The sequence below is a fragment of the Apteryx mantelli genome, chromosome 14, assembly GCF_036417845.1.
Source record: "Apteryx mantelli isolate bAptMan1 chromosome 14, bAptMan1.hap1, whole genome shotgun sequence".
NCBI classification, from domain to species: Eukaryota; Metazoa; Chordata; class Aves; order Apterygiformes; family Apterygidae; genus Apteryx; species Apteryx mantelli.
In genome coordinates this window covers 23776721-23787753 of record NC_089991.1, presented here as the reverse complement: position 1 = coordinate 23787753, position 11033 = coordinate 23776721, and the positions used below count along the sequence as shown (strand labels likewise).

General features: G+C 46.2%; 1 protein-coding gene across 1 annotated transcript in view; it reads left to right on the top strand.

Moving 5' to 3' along the window:
* The first annotated feature begins 10739 nt into the window (after positions 1-10739).
* LOC106494316 (maltase-glucoamylase-like) overlaps positions 10740-11033 on the top strand; it is a 60456-nt gene continuing 60162 nt past the window's right edge. Inside the window, exon 1 of the mRNA XM_013954554.2 lies at positions 10740-10836. The gene's annotated coding sequence lies outside the window, so the exon portion shown is untranslated. The remainder of the gene's footprint in view (positions 10837-11033) is intronic.

The window sequence follows — 11033 nt, the reverse complement described above, 5'->3', positions numbered from 1 at the left end:
TCCACTTGAGTCTGTAGCTGAATGTTACAGCTCCTACGCACCAATTCCCACCTGCTTTCCTTAGACAACTAGCTGCAGACACAGGAGGATTCTTAATTGCAAACAAGCAAAAATAAAATATGATACAGTTTAATAAAAAAGTGAAATACACTCCTCTACTGCATGTTAAGTGCAGGCTACCTCCAGTGAGGTCCACTTTCCATAAGGAATAACCCTCCTTGAAGTGTTTTTTGACAGATAGATAGGAAAGGATAGACAGAAACAGAACTAAGAACCTGACTAAAGAGACAATATGACTCCTGAAAGACAAGGCAAGCTTCAGACTCCCTGAAGCTCAGAGCAGCAACTGGAGAGTTGAGAGGTATCTGATGGATAAAGAGTAAGAGGGGGAAGAGAAATGGAAAGTGCATATGTCCAGTTCATCTGATGCAAAGATGCCTTTAGAAATGACCAATTTAATCAGGACATGTGAAAATATGTGAGAAATTACTGAGACTTTATCCACAGCATAATAGACAGAGCAGTGGTAACACAAGTTCAGGGGCAGATTAGTATTTCTTCTCCTGAGATTCACACCCTACCTGAACATTTCCACTATTTTATCATTGGAAAAGTGGGCTTTAAAATTAGTCAGTCATTTTAGCTGATGAAAGTGTGTTCATATTTTTTAAATGTTGAAAACTCTTCTTCATCTTTTCAGTCAGAGCTCAGGTGTCTAACCACAAGCATCCAGTGGCACTTGGAGATGCCCTGGTGTATTGGAGGTACCTGCCTGGGCCTGGCAGTTCTCACAGGGGACCTGCGGGAGACGGGAGTCCCTTTGAGCTGCAGATGGAGGCTGGGCAGAGGGGACCAGGGAACCTACAATGGCACCAGCCGTCAGTGACCCTGTGACTGCATCCCACCCCAATTCTGGAAATCGCTTTCCTTTAAAAACAAACAAACAAACAAACAAAGCCCAGGATATTAAGAAAAGTGTAACAAAACATTTCTTCACTTCAGATCATTTTCTTAATTTCTCTCTTCTTTCATTTTTTATTGACATTTTCTAAATATCTCTGGTATTATCAGGCCTGCAACATTAAAAATATATATTTCTGTGTCTCACACAGTGGTCCAAAACCACTCACTGCCCAGGGCTGTCCATGCCACTCCTCACTGTACAGAGCGAGTGGCACTCACCAGAGACAGGAGTGACCACAAAACCCACATCCTAGCCTTGTGCCTGTTGGTGGCCTGTCAGGTACTCAGGCAGACAGGACCTCACAACCTCTTACCCCAGACAGGAGTCAAGTGCTGGCTTATCAGCTTCAACCATAGAAGTGACCTCACAGTCACTTTCCCACTCATGTGTCTGCTCATCATCCATCAACCGCAGAGACAGAAGTGACCTCACTTTCACCTTTATTGTCATGGGCCTCCTACTCTCCTATGAGCTTCCGAGAAACAATTAATCTCATAAAAATGTCCCCAGCCATCAGCTTCCTGGTGGCCTATCAGCTGATCAGGCACAACTGACCTCATAATCACCTACCAAGCCAATGGGCCTGCTGCTGGTCTCTCACCTGCCCTTATGGAAATCACCTCAGCATGTTTTTGGCTTCCATCCAGTCAGGTATTCATGCAGCAATGACCTTACAATCATCACCTGGGCCATGGGCCTGCTGCTGGCCTATCAGAGGCTGAGAGGTGACCTCACAGTCACCATCCAAGCCATGTAACTGTTTCTCACCCATCAGCTACTCAGTTCTAAATGAGCTCACAATCAACATCCTAGCCCTACGCCTCTTGGTGGCCTATCAGGTCCTCAGGCAGAAGTGACCTCACAAACAATTGCCCCAAGTATTAGCCAAGTGTTGGCATATCAGCTGCTTAGATAGAGGTGACCTAACAATCATCTACCAAGCCCACACAGCTGCTGATGGCCTTTCAGGTTCTCTGATGGACAAGGTTTGTGTTTTTGCTTGGGAGGTCACTTCTGTCTCAGCCTCTGATAGGCTACCAGCAGGCTCATGGCTGGGGCATGTGCATGTGAGGTCACTCCTGCCTTAGCAGCTCATAGACCAGCAGCAGGCACATGGCTTGGATGATGATGGTGAGATCAGTTGTATGTGCTCAGCTGAACGTGGGGGTTGAGTTAGCATCCTGACTGGAGATCCTGGCAAGAATTTCAGAAACTGCAGGCCTCAGCCAACCTAGTGACACATTGCAAAATGTGCTTAGCTGAGATGGACACCTGAACTGTCAGGCTAGAAATGACTCCCTTAGGGAAGAGAGGAGCATATGGAAAGGTGAGGAACATAATACTGAAGGGTCTTGCAGAGTTATTTGCATAAAACCACTTCAACTTTGCAAGCTGATTCTCAACTATGACCCTTCAAGTATTTCCTGCTGACTTGCAGGAAAGTGCTTGAGCATCAGGCGATGATTCTCAGGGTCCAAAAGCAATGTTGTGGTTTGCTTCATTTTCAGCACAAAAAATAAGCTCTGAGTCCTTGAAACATCACTCACTGTTGTATGTGCACCTGGGAGAACTTGTTGTAAGAGGCTAATTTTCTGAAAAAATACTTTGTCTTTGGAAGTTTTCCTTATTTGCCCATTTCAAAAGGTAATGACTGTGGCACTGCTGCTCGAAAGAGTACCTCTGAGTGCTCTGTCATGGCAAGACCTTTTCCTTGTTAACTGTGCCAGAGAAAAAAGTCCCACCATGTCAAAACTGCTCTCTGAGGCCTCCTTTGGGAAGTCAGACCCTGGATGTCTTGTTTCAGGGCCTGGGGCAGTGTGCGGTATGCAGGTTGCAGCAGAGATCCCCAAGGCAGCAAACCCTTTGGCAGGGAGAGATTAGGAACCTGCCCCCCTCTCTGCCCTCCCGCCCCTATTTCACTGCATTGGGAGGTTACTTGGATGGTTAATTAAGAGCAAAGAGTTTCTAGGATACTGCCATATTAGAAGAAAAGAGAGTCCGCACCAGTTATGTTTATTGGTAGTACCCTCCCAATAAGACTTTATTAGCAGGAGATAGAGGCAACTACTATGCCTTTACTGTAAGAAAACTTGGGATTCAACAGATCTCAGAAGTGTTATCTTCAAGAAACTCCTCCAAGAAAGCCTTTCTGAAAGATGACCTCTTATAATCCAAATACTCTAAGCTGCATATTTATATGTATTTCACAAGTGATCTGGGATCACAGAATCATGGAATCACAGAATGGTTGAGGCTGGAAGGGAGCTCTGGAGATCATCTAGTCCAACCCTCCTGCTCAAGCAGGGTCACCTAGAGCACGTTGCACAGGATCACGTCCAGGCGAGTTTTGAATGTCTCCAGAGAAGGAGACTCTACAACCTCTCTGGGCAATCTGATCCAGTGCTCTGCCACCCTCACAGTAAAGAAGTTTTTTCTCATATTCAAATGGAACTTCCTGTGTTTTAGTTTGTGCCCATTGCCTCACGTCCTGTTGCTGGCCACCACTGAAAAGAGTCTGGCCGCATCCTCTTGACACCCTCCCTTAAGATATTTGTATACATGGATAAGATTCCCTCTCAGTCTTTTCTCCAGGCTAAACAGGCCCAGCTCTCTCAGCCTTTCACAGAATCACAGAATGGTTGAGGTTGGAAGGGACCTCTGGAGATCATCTAGTCCAACCCCCCTGTGCTCAAGCAGGGTCACCTAGAGCACATTGCACAGGATTGCATCCAGGCGCGTTTTGAATATCTCCAGAGAAGGAGATTCCACCACCTCTCGGGGCAACCTGTTCCAGTGCTCTGTCACCCTCACAGTGAAAAAGTTTTTCCTCATGTTAAGATGGAACTGTCTGTGTTTCAGTTTGTGCCCATTGCCTCGCGTCCTGTTGCTCGGCACCACTGAAAAGAGTCTGGTCCCATCCTCTCGACACCCTCCCTTCAGATACTTGTACACGTTGATGAGATCTCCTCTCAGCCTTCTCTTCTCCAGGCTAAACAGGCCCAGCTCTCTCAGCCTTTCCTCATAAGAGAGATGATCCAGTCCCCTAATCATCTTTGTAGCCCTTCGCTGGACTTGCTCCAGTAGTGCCACATCCCTCTTGTACTGGGGAGCCCAGAACTGCACACAGAACTCCAGATGTGGCTTCACCAGGCCTGAGTAGAGGGGCAGGATCACCTCCCTCGACCTGCTGGCAACATTCTGCCTAATGCACCCCAGGATACCATTGGCCTTCTTGGCCACAAGGCCACATTGCTGCCTCGTGGTTAACTTGGTGTCCACCAGGACTCCCAGGTCCTTCTCCGCAGAACTGCTTTCCAGCAGGTCAACCCCCAACCTCTACTGCTGCATGGGGTTATTCCTCCCTAGGTGCAGGACCCTGCACTTACCTTTGTTGAACTTCAGGAGGTTCCTCTCCACCCACCTCTCCAGGTCTCTCTGAATGGCAGCACAGCCCTCTGGTGTATTGGCCACTCCTCCCAGTTTTGTATCATCAGCAAACTTGCTGAGGGTGCACTCTGTCCCTTCATCCAGGACGTTGATGAAGAAGTTGAAGAGGGCTGGACCCAGTGCTGACCCCTGGAGGACACTGCTAGCTACAGGCCTCCAACTAGACTCTGCACCGCTGATCACAACCCTCTGAGCTCTGCCATTCAGCCAGTTCTCAATCCACCTCCCTGGCCACTCATCTAACCCACACTTCCTGAGCTTGTCTATGAGGATGTTATGGGAGACAGTGTCAAAAGCCTTGCTGAAGTCAAGGCAGACAACATCCACTGCTCTCCCCTCATCTACCCAGCCAGTCATTCCATCATAGAAGGCTATCAGATTGGTTAGGCATGATTTCCCCTTGGTGAAGCCATGCTGACTACTCCTGATCACCTTCTTTTCCTCCACATGCTTGGAGATAGCCTCCAGGATGAGCTGCTCCATCACCTTTCCAGGAATGGAGGTGAGACTGACTGGCCTGTAGTTCGCTGGGTCCTCCTTCTTGCCCTTTTGGAAGACTGGGGTGACATTGGCTTTCTTCTCTTTCTTCTCTTTTGTTATGGACATATTTATAGAAGCCCTTCTTGTTGTCCTTGACATCCCTCTCTAGATGGATGGGCCTTGACTTTCTTAGCTCCATCCCTGCATGCTCAGACAACATCTCTATATTCCTCCCACGTTACCTGTCCCTGCTTCTACCTTCTGTATACTTCCTTTTTATGTTTGAGTTTTGTCAGGAGCTTCTTTTTCGCCTATGCAGGCCTCCTGCCACCTTTGCTTGGCTTCCCGCTCATTCAGATGGACCGTTCTTGAGCTTGGAGGATCCTTGAATCCTGGTGATCCTTGAATATCAACCAGCTTTTTCGTACTCCTCTTTCCTCTAGGGCCCTATCCAATGGGATTCTTCCAAGGAGATCTTTGAAGAGGCCAGAATCTGCTCTCTTGAAGTCCAGGGTTGTGATCCTGTTTTTGTCCTGCTCCCTTCTCTCAGGATCCTGAACTCCACCATCTCATGGTCACTGCAGCCAGGGCTGCCTTTGACCTTCACATCCCCAACCGACTCTTCCTTGTTTGTAAGTATGAGGTCCATCAGGTCCTCATTGGTTCCACTATCATCTGTATCAGGAAGCTGTCATTGATGATGTCCAGGAACATCCTGGATTGCTTGTGTCCTACTGTATTGTCCCTCTAGCAGATATCAGGGTGGTTAAAGTCACTTGTGAGGACCAGGACTTGCGAACATGAGACTGCTTCTAGCTGTCTGATGAGCCTTCTACAGACAGATCTTTTCTTCCTGATCAAGTGGCCTGTAGCAAAAACCTGCAACAATGTCACCCATATTGGTCTGACCCTAATCCTTACTCATAAGCTCTCAATTTTCCTGTCGTCCACTCCTAGGCACAGCTCGATGTATTCCCACTGCTCTCTCACATAAATGGTGACCCCCCCTCCTCGCCTTCCTGGCCTGTCCTTCCTAAAAAGGCTGCATACATTAATGTACAGGTATTTCAGAGTCACCCAAGTGTGCTGTTTTCCCAGAAATGGTATGAGAGGTTTTCCCATAATGCTACTCTGTAGTCATTTCCTTGCTTACATGCAAATGCTTGAGGTTCTCCCACTTAAACCATGGTTTTTTTGATTATGTGTTCCCTTTTTGTTCACAACACCCCAGGGCCTGTGCGTGTCAACTTTGTCCATCACTCCCTCACATGGCTGCTGGTGACTGTCTCCCTCCTGCTTCGTTCCTAGTCCAAAGCCCTTCTTACCAGGTTGGCCAGCCTGTTGGCAAATATACTTTTGCTCCATTTCACCACTCTCTCCCAAGCAGACATCAATCCTCAAACAGGGTCCCATGGTCATAGAACTGCTGACATGCAAGATTAGTCCACTTCTCACACCCTTCCCGCTCACTGGTGCACATGGAAGAGTATTTTGCAGAATCAGCTAAATGAAGTTATAAATCTTGGAAAACAGATATGCAGGATGTCCCAGAACATTGACATCTGTGTAATCCATGTAAAACTGTCATGTCTTAATAATCAGGGGTCAACTGCAACAAAGGCTCCAGGCATCTTTGGGTCAAGTGCAGCTAACTGAGCTTGCTAGAAGCTGCTAGAGCTTCCCCAGGTCCACACCCCTGTCGTTCCCCTTACCTTGTCCTTGCCTGGCAGTATCAGGCTCAGGTTTCTCAGAGGGTTCCCAGTAGTCCCCGATGTTCCCAGACCCAGTCCCCAGAAGATCCCAAAGCAGAACCCATGGACTGCTATTCAAACTGATGTGTCTGTTGGCTGCCTCTGTTAGCTGCTCTTATGATTCATTGCTCTGAGCAGTCATTTGTACTTCTGTACCCAAAACAGTGATAAGGGCTGTTATCTCTTACTTCTGAAGTAACAGGAACTGAATCTAGTAACACAGAGAAGGGAGGAGACTGCAGCTGGCAGCTGACTTGTCATATACAGAAGGAAAAGCCTGTTCCTCTTTCCCATGCTTGAGGAGTGAGTCTTTGATTCTCTAAGACTGGCTCTGAAAGTCAATTAGCCTTTTTCCTCCCTTCAGTATGAAACCTGACCATGACTGCTGTACAGAGCTCTCTACTATCTGAACTGTGATTGTAGTGTAGTTTAAGTAATACAAACATCTCTGCTGTATCAGAAGGCTCTGGGGAATACAGAAGGGTCAGTGCATTTCCATTAGATCTTTGATATGTGCCCTTCCGTGATGGTCAATTATTATATTGCTTCATGAACTGGTAATCTGCAATCTTCTTCTTGCAGTAATTAAAGGCTCTAAGGGGTAATTTAAAGTAAATGTTAGATACCAAGACAGTGAAATAATATATCTTGTGAAGACGGAGAAAAAGTAAAAGCTATTATTTTTGTAATATGGTCCCTTAACTGAAAACCCAGTTATTAACACAGTTCTTTGAATCAATGCAATCTGGGAGCTAACTACAGTTGGCTAACAAGTTTTTAAAGTTGTTCAACTTTGTATATGATTTAATTAAAAATGGACTAGATAAAAAATGAGAGATAAATGTCTCTTTTTAAATGTCTACATTTTTAACAGTGCCTAATTTCCTAGCTTATTTTCCTAGACTATTCTCTACTGTCTAGTCTATATGCACAGGCTTCTAACAATTCCACTTACTGATTGTCAGCAAAGAATTGACTTATAGTTCCTAGAAACAAAATCAGGACACCACAGAGACCATATTGTTCCAGCTCTTGATTTAATAGAGTTCTCTGTTGTCTTTATAGTCTCTCAGTGTTCCTGCATGCAGAATCTTCCATTCCTACTTTTTGTAGTTCTGTCACCGAAATCGGGAGAAAAACTCCTTAACACCAGTGTAGCATTAAGAAGCAGGCATTCTCTTTATTACAGCACCGGGTACACGGGGGATAGCTCCACCCAATGTGCACACCGTGTGTCGCATCATCTAAAGTTTATATTGCTCTATCATATACATATGCATTCAATTTCCAGGAATGATTATACATATTCATTCTATTTCTTAGAATTAATTACTACATTTACATAATTATTACGCTTGCTGTCTGAGTCTCTGGGGGTCTTTTGTGGGGGTCTCTGGTGGTCTCTGGTGGTCCCTAGTGGTATCAGAAGAGGTGTCACTCAGCATCTTGCCATGAACTTTGCTCTACTTCTCCATACATGGTCTCAACTTGGCCTGCTTCCTTGTTTGAGAAAAGCTGTCTTGGTCCTAATCTTGGCTCCAACTGGCTTCTGCTGGTTTATCTGTACTTTCTCAGGATGTATGGGTTGCAGCTGCACCTGTGTCCTTGGGTATGTTTGTCTGAGCTCCTGTTGAGACTCCTTCTTTTCCGAGCTGGTAACAGTTCCCCCATTCCCTCCCTCTTTGAGACTTTTTCTTGTCTGGGGACTTTTGGTAACAAGAGGACTCTCAACCTTGAGGAGTTACCTTAACCCAGTGTCCCAGGAAAACGGGAGGGGGGGAATACTCACGGTCCAGCTGCCGGAGAGGATGATCAGGTCACGTTCCTGTCCCTGCTCAAACTCTCTTAGCTCCCAAGTCTCTTTTTATACAGCTGGGACTCTGGGCAAACAATGCTTTTGCTGACTTTTGCAAGTTTCACAATCACAGGACTGTTTGCTTGTCTGCTTGGAAAGACCCTGCTAGCGAGGCAAGACCACAATACCTCCGTATTGTTTCTTCCCTCCCTGGGGGTCCATGCAGATTCCAGGCGGCAGACTTCTTCAGTTTTGTTAATTCTTCTGTTCCACAGCCTCCTGCATATCTTTAGTCCTGTTAACTCCTCTGTTCAACAGCTTTGCGCATATCAGCTCTTGTGCGTATCAATTGGCAAACTTCAGTCCTGTTAACTCTTCACTCGCCCATCAGACTGTTAGAATCAGATATCCAGAGCTTGCTTGCACACATGCACAGAAGAATAATGTGGTTACAATGAAATGGAAAAGGTGAGCTAGCCAAATACCAGCCTACATTTCAAAAAGAGAGTCCTTGAGAGTGGTGTCATTGCTTGACTAGACATTCTTTGTCTGCAATAACCCTAGTAATTAATCTTAGCTCAAAGTGTTTCTGCAGTCTCTTAAGGGAGGCTATATGGCAGCTGCCTCTGGTGGGCTCTGGGACATAGGGATCCTTCCTATCTGGCTGCTGGGCCTCAGCCTGGTGTGCCTGGAACCCCGGGGTCTCTCTGAACCAGGCCAATAGATGTGGATGCTGCTCTCCCATTTGCAGGTTCAACAAGTAGTGAGGCTGAGCATGTAATCCCAGACACACATACACGCACACAGATGACACTAACATGGCCAGCTACACAGACTGCCACGGACAAAGTGATGCCTTCAACAATACCTATATGTAACCCTACCAGAACCCGTATAAAACATAAGTATAGATAGCCAAGTCCCCTTCTTCATCTACTGCTAGCAAAGATTAAAGGTCACTAGTGAAAGCACACACACCCTGACTCTCTAGTTCACAAGCAATGCATATTTTTGGGTCCCTCAAATATCAGTATGGCTTCTCTGTCCACTTGATATCCCTGCCCAGATCCTGAGTCCCCTTATCCACCATACAGGCCTCCTAGTTGCTTGTTAGTCCAGCCTGATGGTCTCTAATGAACAGATGCACACACACTCACACACTCATCTCACCCAGCAAGCACCCCCACACTCACAGATCCCTCAAATATCAGCAAGGGTCCTCTGCCTGTCCAATATTCCTGTCCGGTCCCTGGATGTCTGACTCACTGGCTAGTCCAGCTTGAGGTTTGCTAGCAAATTACACACACACACACACACACACACACACCTTCAAGTTAGGAGAAAATACAAACACCCCGGCCCCTTCTCAGCAGCTGTTGCCCAGGCACACGGGTACTATGACCCCTGGTCCAGCTCCAGGTGCTGGCATTGAGACTCCCACTTGCTCCAGTTGCTCACACAGCAGACACAGAAGCCACCATTACCTGAGATCTGACTCCAGTTGCTGGCCCTAAATTCACTCGTGCTGGTCCCTCAGTAGCTGCCACTCCTGACACAAGGCCCCATAACCCTGTGGTCCCAACAACTACTGATGCTGGGACTCTCTCTCACTTTATTTGCTGGCACCACAGACACAGGGGCCACCACTGCCTGAGGTCTGACTCCAGTTGCTGGTCCCAAATTCACTCACTCTTGCCTCTCCAGTTGTTGGCATCTAGACCTTACAGAACTCACACATGGGACAGAAAACGAGATTACACAGAAAGATAATTAAGAAAGCATTTAATAAGAGGATATAATAGACTGCAGTGATCAGGTGCAGGGCTCAGTCAGACAAACGTACTGGCAGGCCCCTGCTTGCACATGACCAGCCCTTTTTATACCCCCTCCTCTCTATTCCCCGCTCCTTATTCCTCCCTGATTCCCCTCGCTCAAATATTTCTTAGTAAGTTTAGCACAGTCCCATAAGCTTCCCCATGAACAATCCGAAATCCTCATGTCTGCCTTCTTATTGGTTACAAAGTACAGGTTGGCCATATCCAAAACTGTAATTTCCTAATGGCCTATTGATTAGTGACTGGAGACTTTTGGTCTTTATTATTGCCTCTGTTATCCCTTTGTCTATCAGGTTTGTGTCTCTGTGTGTTTTATTTATCACTTCCCCCTTGCTTATTGACCCTTTTGCTCTGAAAAATGCCCTTGATCATATATCTTAATGAAGCAGATGCTCTCACAGTCCACACACCCTTACACAACATGCCTGTAATTATATATATGTACCTGCCATTGGTAGATTAGTTAATAAACAGTGCAATGGACTGATAACAGCATAGAATAAAGCATGGGTTTTGGCCTCACCAAAGAACTGCAGATGAAGAAGGAAGCAAAGGGCTTGTAAGGTATGTAATTTCATTTACTGCATCCAAGTTTCTAGAGATATTTACCAAGCTGCTGAGTATATGTCACACAGTAGAATTTACGTTTCTAAATTATAAATCCTTATGTTCAAAATCTCAGTATTTGGGACAAACCTTGAGAATGAAAGAACTAAAATGCAATGTTATGATTGTTGGGGGATTGAGGGGAGGATGTTGCA